This window comes from Podarcis bocagei (assembly GCF_964188305.1).
Source record: "Podarcis bocagei genome assembly, chromosome: 5".
In the NCBI taxonomy this organism is placed as follows: domain Eukaryota; kingdom Metazoa; phylum Chordata; class Lepidosauria; order Squamata; family Lacertidae; genus Podarcis; species Podarcis bocagei.
The window spans coordinates 35,363,369-35,381,730 of record NC_138129.1 but is presented as its reverse complement, the minus strand read 5'-3'; the positions used below and the strand labels follow the sequence as shown (position 1 = coordinate 35,381,730).

Sequence of the window (18,362 nt, the reverse complement as noted above, 5' to 3'; positions counted from 1 at the left end):
TAGGGAAGGTATTTTTGGAATTTTATTTATTTATTAAAGTTCTTATGTTACATCGGTAAACATTATCATATTACAACACAAGGCTTATTATACTATGATTTTCAACATGTATACAAAGTTTATATACTAAAAGAAAAAGAAAAACAAAGACAAAAAACTATTCCAAAATCATATATATACCAAAACTTTGGACTTCCTGTCTATCCCGTTGTATATTCCTTTTTTACAAATGAATGTATTATTATTGTATATTTCTTTACATTTTATCTAATACATTCCTATATCAATATCCCTCTTGCTCTCCTGGCTTCAGGGATAGCCGCCCGAAGCCTCCTGAGCGCGGCAGGAACGCTTCCACTGCGCTCAGGAGGCTTCGGCCAGCTATCCCTGAAGCCAGGAGAGCAAGAGGGATTGGTGCGCACCGATCCCTCTTGCTCTCCTGGCTTCAGCGAAAGCTGCGCAACCTGCATTCGCTCCATAAGACGCACACACATTTCCCCTTACTTTTAGGAGGGGAAAAATGTGTCTTATAGAGCAAAAAATACTGTATGTTTGAATAAAAATTATTCAAGACAGCATACTGCATCTATCAAAATTATACTGATTTTTACCCACCCCACCCCCCAATTCATGATGGTGCCTGAGATCAAGCAGCAGACTTTCATGTACGTTTGGATAAACCTGGACAGTCTTTTGAATCAAGATGGTGGATTGTAACTTTCAGGACTGCATTGATTAACCACTGGTTTCAAAATTGCACTGATCCATTTGTTTCTTAGAATTCCTGAGCAATGCAGTCAAGGCTGCTAATACAATATATGTATATAGGGTTCTGCTTTAAAAATAAAATAAAAAATACTGTAAACCTTTTGGTTAAAAAATGTGGGATATCAATATTTTAACAGACAAATAGATAATAAGTTGGAAGTGAAGTTGGACATATTTTCAGTCTGAAAGGTGGGACTTGGGTTTGCAACCAGAAAGTATGGGCTGGTGAACAGTCCTGAGATATTTAATGAAGGGCAGTATATAAATCTTATATCTATATCTACACACACACTTTGAGGAAGTGCTACAGTTTAGCAGGGATTTATACTTCTCTGTACCTCAAGCAAAATGCCATCTCTACATAGTGCTGCTTCTGCCGCAGTCCCACTGGCAGTAGAATGCAGAGAAGCTGAGACAGTCAGGACAGATCAGCTGAAGGAACTATACAGGCCTCAGAACAGAATCTCTGAGAAGTGGATGAGGAAGGAGGGATTGAGTGACTGACCTGCCAAGTCACTTTTCCGTGTACTCTTATTGCAGCACCCTGTTGACATTTCACTTCAGTGTTGACCCGCCCTAACCCAGAATCAAATCTCTGTGTGGTTCCTTTTCCTAGATATTGCAGGCTAGCACATAATTTCCCCCACGCCTGAATAAATACTGAATTTGCTTTTGAAATATAAACATAGAAAGAGGTTCTAAGAAAGAAAGAAAGAAAGAAAGAAGAACAAGGCAAGGCTAAGGGGAGGGACAGTACAAAACAACTCTATAGAATAGGTTTGTATCTCTAAATGGGGAGTGCTAAATGGGGGCAGACGTGACCATGTGGTGAGACCTGCATTGCCCCCGTCATGCAGTTTCACACACCAGATTGTGTGAAATGCTGTTGGCCTAGACACACCCTAAGAGAGCTTGCACAAGATCTGGATTTGGTTGTGTGAGAATTGCGAGTGTCTTGGCCAGGTCAGCAGCCAAGAGGATGCTGGTGCAAGCAAGAGTTATCTCAGACAGCTCTGGCTCTACTATTTATAGCTGATCACAGAAGGTGACAAAATTAAACTTAAGTGCTAGCAGGTTTTGCATTTAAAGATCACACAAGTTCTTTCCTGTGGGAAATGGTATTCAATGGTGAAATCCTACTTTCCGGTCAATAACATTCTCTTTGGATACATTTCTGGCAAAATTAATTTCTATGCAAAGAAATGCTCAGTTGCCATTCTGAGAGATGCCAGCTCTGGATTGAGACAAATTTGCTTTGTACTATACCAATAAGGCCAAACGACACAGAAAAGTAAAGGATATGGTTTCAAATTGCTTTTATGAAGTATGTTATTACTTTCAGATGTTGCCATGTTTCCTTTTGGAACTGGTAGTGCCACTGTTTCCCCAAATCCAGAACAAACAGAAATAGCCGTGTACAATTAGTTCTTCAAAACACGTGTGATGTCAAGCACCACTTGCACTATAGGACAGTTACTGTGGAGTCATCAGCCCATTAAGATGCACAACCCAGAGAGGGGCAATTTCAAGTTAGTTGGGCAATAAGGCTTGTGTTGGTTAGATTGAAGATGTGGTGTTAAACCGCTGTGCAGAAGCAGTGTAGAAGAAGAAGAAGAGTTTGGATTTGATATCCCGCTTTATCACTACCCGAAGGAGTCTCAAAGCGGCTAACATTCTCCTTTCCCTTCCTCCCCCACAACAAACACTCTGTGAGGTGAGTGGGGCTGAGAGACTTCAAAGAAGTGTGACTGGCCCAAGGTCACCCAGCAGCTGCATGTGGAGGAGCAGGGAAGCAAACCCGGTTCACCAGATTACGAGTCTACAGCTCTTAACCACTACACCACACTGGTGTAGCCCCTCCAGTGAAGCCCTAAATGAACGACTGTTCCATTTTTAGTCAACAGTTAGATCATTCAATGTGCTTTGACCATTCTGATTTTTGGAGAGGTTTGTAGATTTATGATATAGAAATATGATAAGATGCCATCAGGCTCCACTTGCTTGGTATGCGTCTAACATGGTAGAGGCTATGGGCACACCGATGTCAATTGTGCCACATGGATAAATTTGGTGTTCTAAGCCAAAGGACCAAATTGCCCATCTAAATAGCAGTCTTTCAACTTCACACAATTAAGGGTTTTGGTGTCCTCTTCAACTATTACTGCTAGCGACGCATTTCAAAGAGAAGAAAGACAGGACCCAAACCAAGGATGAGTGGGTCTTCCCCACTCCTTGCCCAGAGGTGAGAGCCAAGCAGCAGATCCATTGAGTGCTTTGTGGCATTGCTATTTGGAAAACAGCCAAGTGCAGCTCAGGGGGTGTTTTAGTCTCACGGGAAACCCACCACTAGGTAAGCCCCTAGAGGAGAGGGAGAGATTGGTGAAGTTTTGTTTGGCAGTGCTAATGTGGGAGTAGTGGGCAGAGTATGCCTCAGTATTGATGGCTCCTGCCAAGGCACTTGGGCCTCAGCTGCTGCAGGGTTGCCAGGTGCTGATTGTGGCCCCGAAGAAAGGCTATGGAACTAGCCAAGGGCTGCCAACATCTGGGATTCCCTGGACATATCTGGGATTTGTCCATCAGAAATAGCATCTGAGCAGAATTTCCAAAAATCAGTAAAAAAATATCTGGGAAACCCATGTTGGAAGTGTTGCTTTTTTGGCGAATTTCCTTAAAAATAGCTCAACAACTTTTGTGTCCAGATTTTCACTTTTTGAAATATGGCAACCCTAAAATAGCCTGGAGTTGGGGTAGTGGAGTAGGCAATTTGATTTGCCTTCATTTACACCATTGCTAATGCTTAATGAAAGAAAAGCAGTTAAGTAGTGTTTATATGGGGTAATGGGGAGTAATTGCTATACCTTTGAGGCAGATGTTTCGATAAGAGAAATTCTATGGTAGTTCGCTAAATGTTCATAAAAGTTGTATGTGTATTCTATAACAACCTGGCTGCTATGAACCAGTATTTGGTACATGTATGCTTTGCTGTGTATTGTCCTTTCCCTAGTGATTTGTTACAAGGGATGTTTGAAATTTTGTAACAGCGTTTCACATATAACAATCTCAGCAAAGTTTTATGAACGTCTGAAAACTCAGAGATGTGGTGAATAATGCCGACAGTCACCTGCATGTGATTACCTGCACTTACTTGTTTATGTTTTGGAAAGCAGGGAGACAGATAATCTATTTTAAGGTGTTCGCGAAACTTTTTTGGGATTGTCAACATTTGTGTGTTGATGTTGGCAGTCATCAGGGGGTTTCTTGTTGTTGTTTTGTGTACACTCACTATAACATTTATAGAGAACATCTTGGAGCAAACACATTTTATTTTCCGTTTATATCACATCCTTATCCTAAAGATCCAGGGCAGATGATATCTGAAAGACTAAAAATAAACTTTGGCACTTCAGTGTTGAGATGCACATACAGAGAGATCTACTGCAAATACAGGCTGCTCCATTCATGTCAGTGGAAGGACGAGTGTTGCCTATTGCATATGCAAATCCAGTCACTTTATTCAAGTGACCGGGAAAGCCATAAGAGAGTTCTATGTTATTGTTTTTTGTATTTATATTCCACCTTATCCTTCCAGGAACTTAAGATGGCATGTATGGCTCTCCCCATCCTCATTCAACCCTCACAACAACCCTGTGAGGTGGGTTAGGCTGAGAGGCAGTGACTGACCCAAGGTCACCCAGTGAACTTCATGTCTGAGTGGGGATATGAACCCTGGTCTCCCAGGTCCTATTCTGAGACTCTAACCACTACACCACACTGCCATAGAAGGATCAAGGCAAAGCATAGAATTATACAAATCACAAGAAGCTGCTTTTCTCTTGATTTCAGTGGGTCTACTAACACTGGATTTCAACAACTGGCTTTTAAAAGTGCCCCCTCTAATGTATGTAATAAGAACATGAATTGTTCTAACTAAACTTCAAAGATTAGTTAGAACAATTAAGGTTTTAAAAAAGAAAAAAACCGGAAAGTGCTTAGCTATTGGTTCAGAAAAAATTGTGGGTGCTCACCACTTCTGAAAATGTGGAAGTCTCGCCGCTGTATACAAACATAGTTGTGCCCCTCATGGAAATATTTAAAGGTTTTACCAGAAGGGGGGAGCTTTGAAGGTTTCAGTTTGAAGAGGAAATCAGATCCGCAGAAAATTAACACTTCAGAATTGATTTATGAAATGCCAAAGAATTAGAGTTAATCTCAAATTTGTGCAGCGCCGTCTCTGGCATGTACTGGAATAGTATAGTGGCTACAAGGCAGATGCCATAAGTTTCCAATAAAAAAAATCATTTGGATTTATTACAGGCTAACAGCTCTCTGACAAGCTTTCACCTTATGAAAGGGAGAAGGCAAGAGAGAGATTAAGAGAGCGAGAGGGGGAAAGCGAGACGGACTGAGGGAGAGGAGCAGAGGGCTCTCGATGACCTAATTCTAAGTTAGCTGTTCAGTTGCAAGAGTACTGACTACAACGTAGACCCTTGTGGGAAGCAGCAAAGAGGAAGCTGTGACAAGGGCAGAGAAGGCAGGGAGTATCTTCACGGACAGGTGAGTCACAAATTCCTGAAGCTTAGGAGCATCTTGTGTTAGATTGTACTTGCATGACAGAGGCGTCCTTTAGCCGATACCCTTCATTTGACAGCTGGGTAAGCAGCCAGTGTGATACTTCTCGAAGGACTAGAAAGGGGAAATGCATGAGTTCCAAAATAGCCTCTTTAAAGCTACCGAAACCACCACATGGTTATGAAGTGCTATGGGGTAACAGAGGTGTGCAGAGAGGGATGAGGGAGCTCCCTTCTGGCTGGTTTCTTGGTATAATTTTTAATGTATTAGAAGCATTTGGGGCAGCTCTATAGGTTCACCTAGGGTTCCCTCCTTCCCCCCTCAGGACTGCTGATTAAAGAGGAGTTTCTCTGAGAAAGTACAAACCAGGACGTGGATTCTAATTGGCTGTATTCTTCTGATATGCAATTGTCCTTATCAAATATTGGCTCTTCATAGCTGAGGCTATAAAACTGGCCGATGCAGCTACTTGAATTAAACTGAAAATAACATTTGGTCAGACATCGCAGCAAACCCAACATTAACCCAAAACGCAAGATAAATTATAGGAGCTATTCTCTATTTGTATGGAATTCTGAAATATGGGTAGAATTCAACACTCGGCCTACTCAGAGTAGACCCATTGAAATTAATGATCATGAGTAACATAGGTCTATTAATTCCAACAGGCATACTCTGCATAACGTTTAGTTGACTTCTACCCATTATTTCAAGTGTAGAAGGCTAACAAGTTAAGACAAGAAGCTGTAAATTGGAGATTTCTCTCCTCCAAAAAAATAAAATAAATGAACCATACTGTGAACATGGCGATAATCTTGCATGCAGTTATGTGCTTTTAAATTCCATTGAACTGAAGCACATAAAAACCGAGTAGGCTTACAACTTTCTCAATAGTATTGATAAGACCACCACTATCCTCAGATTCCAGGGAATATGAAAAATATTAATCTTCAAATCCGAATATTTTCTGCTATATTTACATTTTTAAAACAATGTGATTATTTGATTAACCCCTATGTGCCAGACGGCACCACACACGAAACTTTTGGAACACCCGCTGTTAATTTTAGCCGGAGCGAGAAACCATCTGATGAGACGCGTCAGCCATATAAGGCTATATGGAGCTGTAGCGCAGAGCATACTTTCTGCGCCTGTTAATATTCAGGCACAGAAAAGCATTTTGACACATTCTAGCAAAGGAAGATAGGATGATGCGTCTAGCAGGCCTTCTGACTTCCTGCCTAGGTAACAGGGCCAAACAGCACTTCTACCTCTGTTGTTTTCTCTGGAACAGGAGTGCCGGGAGACTGGAAGCTATAAGAGCAGGACGGTCAGGGAAGAAGTGTGAGTGTCAGATTTAAAAGCAAGCAATGCCTCATCTAAATCAGACGTCAAGTTGACAAACAGCACTGGACAGCCATTTAAATCAGTTTTAAGTGAGGGAATAGCAAAGATTCTGTACGTCAGGGGGGAAGGAAGGGTCTAATTTATAGCTTGGAGGCTGCATGTTGACGCATTCTACATTTGTGAGGTTAGATTTTAATCCTTACCTCCCGCTGACCGGCATACAGGCACACTCATATACCACTTAAGTGTGCAAAGACATCAGAATGACAGCCATTGCTTGCTGGAGGAAAGGTCTCGCTGTGCAAGAGGCATGCTACTGTTTTAGGACTCTTCAAATATGCAGCTCATGTATGACATAGAAGCTGCAAGTTGGCCACCTGTTTTTTTAGAAGCGCTTCTGAAAGCCTGCGAACAGTCAGTGTCAAATGCATTCAAACTGTTATTTAGAAGACCCAATGTGGACCATCTAAATATGAAGGCCTAATTTAAAGCTATTACATTTGACAGACGTCCATCTATGAACTCGTTCTCTTTGTGCAAACAATGTACAGAATGAATGCCGGTTTGTTATTCACAGCTCATTTTGGCCAGTGGGTTTGGGGTCAGACCTATGGGGACATTTCATCTCAAAAGCTTATGCTTTTGAGCATTAATTGGTAGCTTCCTTCACCACCAAACTGGAAGTGGCTGGGGGTGGGGAAGCCTACCAAGTATTCTCACTTCAGTCAAAATGTGGCCACAAATTAGGTCAGGGTTTTCCGTTGCTGCCAGGAGTTGATTAACATGAACATTTCAGCAGTGGTAAAACCTGTGCAACAGGGCCGCACCATACGGTTGTCTTTACAGAATGATTCCCATAAGAAAACTGAAAACATGCCCTGTCAGAAGAAAAACTAGCTGTCCTCATATAAACAGCTCCCCGTATAAAAATTAAAGGGAGCATGGGAACATAGGAAGCTGCCTAACACTGAGTCAGACCGTTGGTCTATTTGGCTCAGTGCTGTTTACACTGAGTGGGACCTTCTTCATGAAAAGCAGAAGCTCTACCACTGAGCTATGGTCCTTCTCACTGACTCCAGAACTAAAAGTATGAACAAGTGCTGTAGCATTGTGTTAATTCATTGCTTATATTAACAGACTAAAAACTTTTGATCGGTTATATGTATTCCTATGTAGGTGTAAGGAATCAGATGTAATTGCTTAATTAAAAATGAGTATAATTAATTGACCATGGCTATAGCCCTATGCATGCATGCTTGGGAATAGGGCATGCTGAAGAAAATGGGGCTCACTTTCAAGTAAGTGTGCATCGGAATGTGTTACAGGATGTCTGTAATCATATGATGGCCATAGTGTGACTCAAAGGACAGGATGTAACAATCCTTCTTGGATAATCACTACTCATGCTACTTGTAAAAGACAAATGTGCATTTTTCAGTGACATCTCTTAAAGTACATGAACTGGTACGATGCTGGGTAGGCTATCACATAAATCTGTTTCATAGGAAGATCTATTTTAGGTGTTTTCTGTCTCAGAAGTGAGGAATAATAATTAATCTATAGGGCTTCAGTTATTGTTTTGTTGCAACTCTGACCACTGATCATCCTCACAGGAATTGATGGGAGCTGGAATCCAGCAACTTTGGGAGGTCCACAAGTTCTGCAACCTTGGTCTATCTGAAATCCACACAGTGCCATGCACAGAAAACCATGAATCTTAAGGAACAATGCATGAGACAACACTTCTGTGTTTTAAAAGTAACTTGAGTAATAGTCATCAAACCGTACAGCCAAAGACCTTCACTAAAATTGAAGCATTTATATTTCTCAATCCCTTAGGGTTGATTCTCAGAAAAACTCACAGTTCAGAAACTTTTGCAGCAAAGGTAGTTACATCCAAACCAATGGCACATGCAATCAGAATTTTGAGTTCATCCACAAAGTCAACTCTGAGGGTCTTGCTGCCCCCCAGACATAACTGCATCTGTTCACACCACTAATGATTGCAAGTCATAGTGAGCTGCCACTCCCACCCCCCAAAGAGAAACAGAGGGTGGCCATGGGAATCAATTTTAAGTGGAAATATACTCTCAGGAAAATGCCCATCTGCCCCTAAAAATGTCTAATATAAATCCTGTGCTCATTCAAATGATGTGTGTATTGCTGCAGTAAAAATGTAATGTATAGAATTCCCCGGAAGACTTTGTAAAGCTGGTTATAGCTTCAAAACCCTTTTAAGTCCCATTGATGGCCTCGTGAATGTTTTTAACGATCCTTTTTCCGTTCTGAATAGTTTATGCTGAAATGTTCCAAGCTGTCATTTCCCACTAGAGCTCCATCGGGCATGGAATTTGGTCATATCTGACACTTTTGCCAAAGCACATGCCTATGAGCCAGTTGACTGAAAAAAAAAATAGACTTTGACCCTGACTTTATATTCTTCAGACTAAGAGAGGACAAAGACCCTTTGAGATGCATCATCATCAATATAATATAATATAATATAATATAATATAATATAATATAATATAATATAATATAATAATCAGTTTCTAAACAACCATCTCTAGACAATTTACATGTATAATTAAAAAACATTAAAAATACAAAAACAGCAATTACCTTTTTTTAAAAAAGACTAAAACCCTAATGCAGTAGACACTTAATGTAAATACATATTTATCCAGCTAGGAAAGCCTATTGGAACAAAAATTACTCCAGATGTTTCCATAAGTTGCAGATAGTTGTTGCTTGTTGCATCTTGGCAGGAATGTTATTCCACAGAACAAGGGAAGCCACACTAAAAGCCCTGCTCTGTGTTACAGTGGAGAGGGCTTCTGAGGCCTTTGGAACATGTAGGGGAAACTGTTCTACAAACCGCAGCAATTTAGTAGGTGTATAAGAAATATCAGTAGCCTGAGTGAATGCGTTGCTTCAGGCCAGCGGTACTTGAACAACCTGGGAAGATTCCTACCCATTTCTTGCCACAGAGATGTTTTGAGCACACAACGAAGGACTGTGTTTATTACTCTCAAAGTCTGTGAGCCAGAGAAAATGGAGGATGCGGAGAAGCTTACCTCCTCACCAAGAGCGCAGTTAAATTTAATCCTGAGATGATGGAGGACGAGAGGACCGCTCTTTGCGGCAGTTGTTTCCCCCGATCCTTTTACACTGACTCTGGCAGAGTGCGTTTGGTCACATGAAAGAAACGCGCTGAAATCCATGACCGCTGCTAAATGTGTACAACACCATCCAGATATGCCATTGCTTTTCGGGTTTCAGTGGCGCACGAGTTAATGGCACTTGGTTGGGAGGAGCAAGACAGACAAGCAGTGAAATGGAAGAAGGTCAGTCTCTCAGAGAGTTTGGCTTCCTCACAGACGGTTTTAATTTATCAGACCATTTGTAGGAGATGCTGGTTCCATTTTGTGTCTCAGGGCTTAAATGGGATGGACCTGTTTTCTGGTGCCTAATGTGAATCACTGTGAAAAGAAAAGAAAAATTTAAGCATTCCCAACTGGTTGCAACTTTCATGACAGTAACGCTACCAAAGCCATGGGCAACAATATCCCCCCCCCCCCAACTTCGTGAAAATGGGCAAGGCTAAGCCTTGCTGCCCAATGATAGTATTGTTAGAGTGGGAGGGGTTTTGTTTTGTTTTTTTGAAAAATTGGTTTTATTGCAACTTTTTATTATTGTATTTTCTGTATGGCTCAGTTTTACGTACACCACTCAGAAATGCTAAGGATCAAATGGCACATAAATGTCCTTAAAAACAAACAAACAAAGCAAACAAATAACTCTAGGAGTGATGTACCCCATCATTGTCAGTGGCCGAGTGTGTGTGGCTTCTGCAGAGGCAAAAATACAGGAAAAGTAAGCAAGAATAATAATAATAAAAACCCCGCAGTGACACTATGGGAATGGGAAATTCATAAAGACATGATAAGGGACTTGTCACATCATGCATGGCATGTTATGGCATCATGAACTAAGTGCAGCAATGCTGCTTGCTGGGGATAATAATAATTGTTTTCCAGGAACTTCTGTCAAGGGTTTCACGACTGTTTAACAGTATTTAGTGTCACATGTGTGACTTAAATCAGGGAAACTGTGACAGAATTAACCCATCCTCCTCTAGCGCCACTATTCTGATAAAAATCAGAGCCCTCTGCCCTCTCCTCCATAGCTGCTCAAAGTAAAAATGAAATCACTGGGAGAAGTGTGGTCAGATTTCCTGCATCAGACATAACTTGGCTCTTGCTTAGGAGTACACAAGTTCTGCTGCTTGTGTAAACCAGTCGTGGCTTCAATAGGATATTTGTATGTCACTGAGAGGTAGTATAATATTCTGCTTGTAAACAAAGATCCAAACAACATTGGCGTTAGGCTGCCTATGTTCCTACGGCCAAGGAAATTGCCAGAAGAGTATATTTCATTGTTATTCTCCCAAAGGGTTATCTGATTCATTAAATTTATATTTATTTGTTGAATACAGTATATACAAAATGGCCATAGGATTAGCATCTGGAACACAATACTCAAGAATTTATGGTAGAGCATTAGAAAGGAGGTCTAGTCTAGCTTTTCACATGGACCAGCTGAGCTCCATTAATTCAGGTGGACTGACTATCGATTTAAACAGTCTGGTCCTGAAAGATCAGAAAACTGAGAGATTTCCCCTTTGACAACTATTCCAATAGGCTTCTTGTTAATTCCTGTTATCCGTACCCTCTACCTCTTTTTATAAACAAGGGCATGTAACCGGACTCTGGTCTTCTACAAATGTTTATGCCATAATAAATTTGTTAGTATTTAAGGCACCATAAGAATCTTCATTGTTTTTGGACATAGAGGAAGGCTTACTGGCTGATGCATAGAAAAAGAACATTATATCTGGATTTTATCACCATGCGTGCACACCCCAAACACACATTTTGTTGTTTAACATATGAAAGCTGTTTGGTAGTGGAAATTGGAAGGTATGGTGAGCTAATAGTCCCAGACAATTATTCCATCTCTGCATTCTCAAATATGTATACAAATCAGGCAAATGTAAGAACGAAAAGTATGAGGCTGAGATGCTATGATGTGATGATAGACAGTAATTAGCCTTTTTGATATCAGGTCTTCTGTCTATTAGGCTTTTCCTTGAGTCAGGAACCAAAGATTACCTGTTTTCATTACCCTGCTCTGTTTGTTTTTATGTGATTTTAGACTGAGTCTTGCCACTGCACATTTCTCCTAATATACCTATTTTTGCATACAATTTTGCCTGATACTGTACAGCATTTTTGCAAAGCAAATTTCCATAATAGAAAACATTTTTGCATGTTTTCTGATTTCTACTATTTTTATTCACACTTTCCCCTAATATACACACCCCCACCCATTATTTGGTTGAAGAACTGCCTCACAAAATTTGGAGAAGTGCAAATTTCAAAGAATAGCCTCATTTTGGTTTGCATATTGTTTCGGGAAGTACGAGTTAGGTCAGCTCACACTTAAGAGAAAAGCAAACCGAACCGAATGTAGTTATGTGGTCCTTCGCTAGACCATTCAGCATCTGTTCATGGATTCAGGTCACCACAGATAATCAGTAAACCAAAGAAAGCAGAAAAGCTGGACCCAGGATTCTTCTGATAACAATGAAAACTCAGATCTGTGTTCCTAGAATGTTATTTTTGTTTCAGACCTTGCAGATTCTTGATAAGATGGAATGTTTTAAGAGGTGGCACAAAGACATTTCGAAATTTGTCTGGCAGGGCAAAAAGCCCCGAATTAAATTCAAAATACTGACTGACGCTAAAGAAAGAGGGGGTTTTACCCTGCCGGACCTAAAATTGTACTATGAGGCAGCAGCGTTTTGCTGGCTGAAAGAATGGATGCTCCTCGAGAATACAGACATCTTGGATCTGGAAGGCTTCAATAATGCTTTTGGTTGGCATGCATATCTTTGGTATGACAAGGTTAACAGTACCTTTAAAAATCACATTGTTAGAAAAGCATTATTTAATGTCTGGATAAGATACAAAGACTTATTGGAAAATAAAACCCCTAGATGGGTGTCACCAGTGGAGGCTAAAGCAGTGAAGAAACTCAATATGGAGGTCGGATGGCCGAAGTATTGGGAAATTTTAGAACAGGATGGAGACAAGGTTAAACTACAAAGTCAGGAGAAATTGAAGCACAAAGTAGAAAATTGGTTTCAATATCGCCAAATAATGGAAATTTTTAAACAGGATAGGAAAATCGGTTTCCAAGTGGAGAAATCAAAACTAGAGACCGAATTGCTAGAACCCAATACTAAGAATTTATCTAGAATGTATAACTTGCTGTTGAAATGGAACACACAGGATGAAACAGTTAAATCTGCTATGATTAAGTGGGCGCAGGATGTTGGACACAACATTATGTCAGATGACTGGGAATGGTTATGGAACACCGGTATCAAATTTACGGCATGTAATGCCTTAAAGGAAAACATTATGAAAATGGTATACAGGTGGTACATGACCCCAGTCAAGCTGGCAAAAATCTATCATTTGCCCGATAATAAATGTTGGAAATGTAAAGAGACTGAAGGTACTTTTTACCACCTTTGGTGGACATGCCCGAAGATAAAGGCCTTCTGGGAAATGATCTATAATGAAATGAAAAAGGTACTTAAATGTACATTTTCTAAAAAACCAGAGGCCTTTCTCTTGGGCATTGTCGGCCAATTGGTGACAAAGAAAGATAGAAATTTCTTTATGTATGCCACAACAGCAGCAAGAATACTCATCGCAAAGTATTGGAAGACACAAGATTTACCTACTTTGGAAGAATGGCAGATGAAAGTGATGGACTATATGACACTGGCTGAAATGACAGGCAGAATCCGTGACCAACGTAAAGAGATGGTGGAAGAAGAATGGAAAAAATTTAAGAGCTATCTTAAGGACTACTATAAACTCAACGAATGTTAAAATGTTGTGGTTGCTAGAAGTAACAGGGTACAGGGATACAAGGCTAGATAATAAAGGAGGACTAAGATGACAGAGATTAGAAAGTAACAACTGGGAGTTGCTAGTTCAAATATGGACACTGGGATGCAGAGAGGGGGGGTATGGGGAAGTCCAAGAAAAAAGGTTTATGAAAATATCTTTGAAAGTATTTTGTATGTTTGTTTTGTTTTGTGTTTGTTTGTTCTTTTTAAAAAATGCTGTAAAACCAATAAAAATTTATTAAAAAAAAAAAAAGAAAACTCAGATCTGTGTTGCATGTGAGCCTCGATTACTAATGCCCATCACTTCATAGTTCTTAGTGGCAGTTGTGAGGCACAATATTTTCTAATACTATTATGGCTATGGATCTGTGTGAGGATCAGCTCAAATCTGCATGCAGAGCTCACATTCATGCAAGCAGATCATGGAAATGACAAGTTTTAAGGCATGGGTAGGCAAACTAAGGCCCAGGGGCCGGATGCGGCCCAATCGCCTTCTCAATCCGGCCCGTGGACAGACTGGGAATCAGCATGTTTTTATATGAGCAGAATGTGTCCTTTTATTTAAAATGCATCTCTGGGTTATTTGTGGGGCCTGCCCAGTGATTTTACATGTGTAAAATGTGTGCTTTTATTTAAAATGCATCTCTGGGTTATTTGTGGGGCATTTGTGCCCCCCCAAAAGTCTGAGGGACAGTGGACCGCCCCCTGCTGAAAAAGTTTGCTGATCGCTGTTTTAAGGGTTGCCAAATAGTAAATCCTCTCTCGGTGAAGGATAAAGAGCAAGTCTAGAGTGAGAGACTAGGTTGATGCCTGCTGTTTCTCTTCTCGTTGTGAGATTTTTGTGGATGAGAGTTTGTCAGAAGGAAAATGAATTGATATTGATTTATATATATTAGTAACTTTGCATTAATGTAACATTTCGTATGTGACTATTTTATAACACATGTTATAAAATACAAAGTATCCAAACACTGTTATGAAGAACAAATCATACATGAGCTAGTTATAGTCAGCTTTTACTATAGTAATAAAGATTTGCTCTTTCAAACCATGCCTCATATTCTCACATGCCTCCAGGCTGTGAGAAAGTTATAGATATTCGTGTTCATATGGTGACAGCAAAATATCAGCGTTTAGGAGGTATTGGAATCCCAGAGCTGTATTTCCTATATGGCAAATGGAAACTGGGTGTGAGAGAGAAAGAGAACCTTTAACAAGCAAAAGGGAATTTGTGATTCTTGCTCCTAAGTGGTGGGCTTGGCCAGGTGAGGGTACAACAAAGTCCTCTTGTGAACCAGGATTTGTTTAAGTAGCAGGAAACAGAGAATAGGGAGAAATTGACGGTTCTCCAAATGGAGGGATGTAGAAAGTGGAATCCCCCAAAGATTGGTATTGGGGACTGTGCTTTTTTAACTTGAAAAGTAATGCTCTAGAGTTAGGAGTGGGCAGTGAGGTGACCAATTTTGCTGATTATACTAACGAAAAGAGATTGCAAAGAGCTCTAAAAGGACCTATCCAAACTGAGTGAATGGGTGGTAAAATGCCAAATGCAATTTAGTGTAAACAAGTGCAAAGTGAAGCATAGTGGGGAGGGGGGTGGAATCTTAATTTCACCTATACAAAAATAATCTCTGCTCCTCATCCATTAGCAGAGGTGTCCGCTATATGAAAAGTCCTTCCACCAATAGAATTCAACCCAAATGGCTCACTTAAAAGCAGCAGATTCTAGATAAAGTTTAATAATAATAATAATAAGAAGAAGAATAATAATAAGAATAATAATAAACTATTCACAACTACACACGCCCCTGAAAAGCAAAATGATGGTGAGTTTCATAATGCGGGGGGGGGGGGAGTTTTTACCTACTAATTGTTACTAATTCACAAATTATTTCCACTCTCTAATGAGTAATTCCCATTTCCTTAAAAAATAACTGGTTGTTATTTCCTGTTGGCACACTCACACCAAATGATTTAGCTTTGTAATTTCATTCGCAATTTTTTTGCAACAACCTTGAGCGTTTATGTATTTGGTGAATTTCCCATATTGTTACCAAGACCACGAAGGTCATGAAAGGCACCCCACTCCTCTACTGTTAGCTCCCCACAACCTCTGAGATTGGAGGGTCTGGGCTAATACCTTGTGACAGACTTGTTGAAATAGTCATCATCAAGTCCAGGATTCTATCTTTCAGTAAGTCGGTCTACCAGCTAACAGAGAGATAAGGACAGATAAGGACAAGGAATAGGACATAGCAGGAATATCATCTGCTCTGTTTGGCCAATTGGTTCATGTTATCTTGGCAGGTGTTGGCACTGACCAGTTTAGATGGGACTATAGAAGTATACAGGCAGCTATCTTTGTTTATCATATTATTCAATAGGCATAGTCATATGTGTCTAAAATGCATGTGTAACCCTGTGAACATATTCCTGGGTGTTAGACAAAATGGAAATCATAGAAAGTACTTCAGGAATGGGGAGATAGTGGCCCTCCAGCGTGGTGTAGTGGTTAAGAGCGGTAGTCTCGTAATCTGGGGAACCGGGTTCACGTCCCCGCTCCTCCACATGCAGCTGCTGGGTGACTTGGGCTAGTCACACTTCTCTGAAGTCTCTCAGCCCCACTCACCTCACAGAGTGTTTGTTGTGGGGGAGGAAGGGAAAGGAGAATGTTAGCCGCTTTGAGACTCCTTAAAGGGAGTGAAAGGCGGGATATCAAATCCAAACTCCTCCTCCTCTTCTTCTTCTTCTTCTTCTTCTTCTTCTTCTTCTTCTTCTTCATTGGGCTCCTATTGTCAGGGGTGTTGGGTGTTGCAGTACAGCACGTCTGCAGGAGGCACAGGTTCCCCATCCCTGAATTAGGGCCCATTCACCCCATACATTTAAAGCAGTATCATAGCTTCCCCAAAGAGTCCTGGGAACTCTAATTTGTTAAGCATCCTCGGAGTTGTTAGGAGAGCTCTATTCCCCTCACAGAGCAATAATTTCCAGAGTGGTTTAACAGTCAATCCCTCTTCCCAGTGAACTCGGGGAACCCTAGCTCTGCAGGGGGAATGTGGTCTCCTAACAACTCTCAAAATACCTTTATAACAAGCTTTACTTTCCAAGATTCTTTGGGGAAGCCATGAGCGTTTGTAGCACAAATGGGGCATTGGTTCTTCTGACTAAAAATAAAACTGGGCTTCATTTCAAGTTGCTGATTTTAAATTTTTTTATTTTATTTTATTAATGTATTTATTTGTTACAAAGAAAAAAGAAAAGAAAACATAACACTGCAGACAAACTTATATACATATTTTCCACAATAAAAGCCAGAAAAGAAAGAAAAAAAGAAGATAAGAGAGAAAAGGGGAAGAGAGAGGAATATAAAAGGGGGGGGGGAAGAAGGAAGAAGAAGAAAAGAAAGAAAGAAAAAAGTTACTTTTCATAACCAAAGATTTTACCAAATTCATACTTCAAACCCTTCAATATATGGATCTTATTTGAAATATTAATAAAAGATTTCCACTGGATTCACCACACATCCCTTAATTATCATGATCGAAATTACATCTGTCATTCAATAATTTTCCTTCCTTGTTCTTTCAAATTTCAAATCAAATCTTTAGGTTCTCTGTACCCTTCACCAGGTTAATCTACCAACCAAACATTTGCACTCGAGCCATTTACATAGATAATCATTTAGACATTCTCATTGTTTTTGGATTATAATCTTTTGGTTTTTGCCTTATTAAATCAGTCAATTTTGCTAACTCCATGTACTCACATAGTTTACTCAACCATTCCCCCTTTGTTGGGATATGTTTTCCTTTCCAATGACTTGCTACTAACATTCTCTCTGCCTTTGTTGCATACAGAAAGATGTTGATTTTGTCCTTGGGGATATCATTATTCAAAATTTCTAATAGATATGCTTCTGCCCTTTTAATATATGATATTTTTGTCAATTTTTTAATCTCTTCGTGAATCATGTCCCAGAATTTTTTAATCTTTGGGCATGTCCACCACATATGATATAGGGTACCAATCATTCTATTACATCTCCAGCATTTATTGCTACTTGTTTTATTCATTTTTGCCAATCTGTCTGGTGCCAGGTGCTACCTGTGATGCACCTTCGTATAGTTCTCTCTTAATGAGTAGCAGGCCGTGAAATTTATATTTTTTGTCCAATCCCCCCCCCCATCTTTATATTCAATTGTATAGCGTAAATCTCGTTCCCACTTTTGCATATTCTTTTCTTTGGTTTCTTGATCTAGATGAACGTTGTCTAATAATCTATACATTTTGGCGAGTATTTTTTGGTTATTCTGTAAAACCTCTTTTTCTAATTTTGATATTTTATTCCCAAATCCTCTGGTCTTTATATCTTTCTCATATGTAGCCTTAAATTGGAAATATTCCAGCCAATTTATTCTCAATTTTTAAAGTTCTTCGTATTCCTTTAATTTGGTATTTTCATTCGTTCCTTCTACCAGACCTTTATAAGATACCCAAGCATTTTTTTATTATTTTTTAATGTTGAGGTTGCCTCTATTGGAGAGGTCCACCATGGCGTTCTTTATGTAATTCTCTCTTTTGTTCTCTCTCATACCTCGAATAGGGCCTTTCTCACTAAATGATTCGTGAATCCTTTATGCATTTGTATTTTCCCGTAGATTAAGTAGCCATGCCAACCATAAATTTTATC

The 18,362-nt window shown here is 39.9% G+C and overlaps 1 protein-coding gene and 1 long non-coding RNA gene across 2 annotated transcripts in view; one reads left to right on the top strand and one right to left on the bottom strand.

Annotated features, from left to right (window-relative positions):
- The window catches only part of LOC308587310, a 242,547-nt gene that overhangs the window by 129,235 nt on the left and 94,950 nt on the right, over window positions 1–18,362 (bottom strand). The gene's annotated exons all lie outside the window — the stretch shown is intronic.
- The window catches only part of IGFN1 (immunoglobulin like and fibronectin type III domain containing 1), a 46,875-nt gene continuing 33,497 nt past the window's right edge, over window positions 4,985–18,362 (top strand). Inside the window, exon 1 of the mRNA XM_081194814.1 lies at window positions 4,985–5,322. The gene's annotated coding sequence lies outside the window, so the exon portion shown is untranslated. The remainder of the gene's footprint in view (window positions 5,323–18,362) is intronic.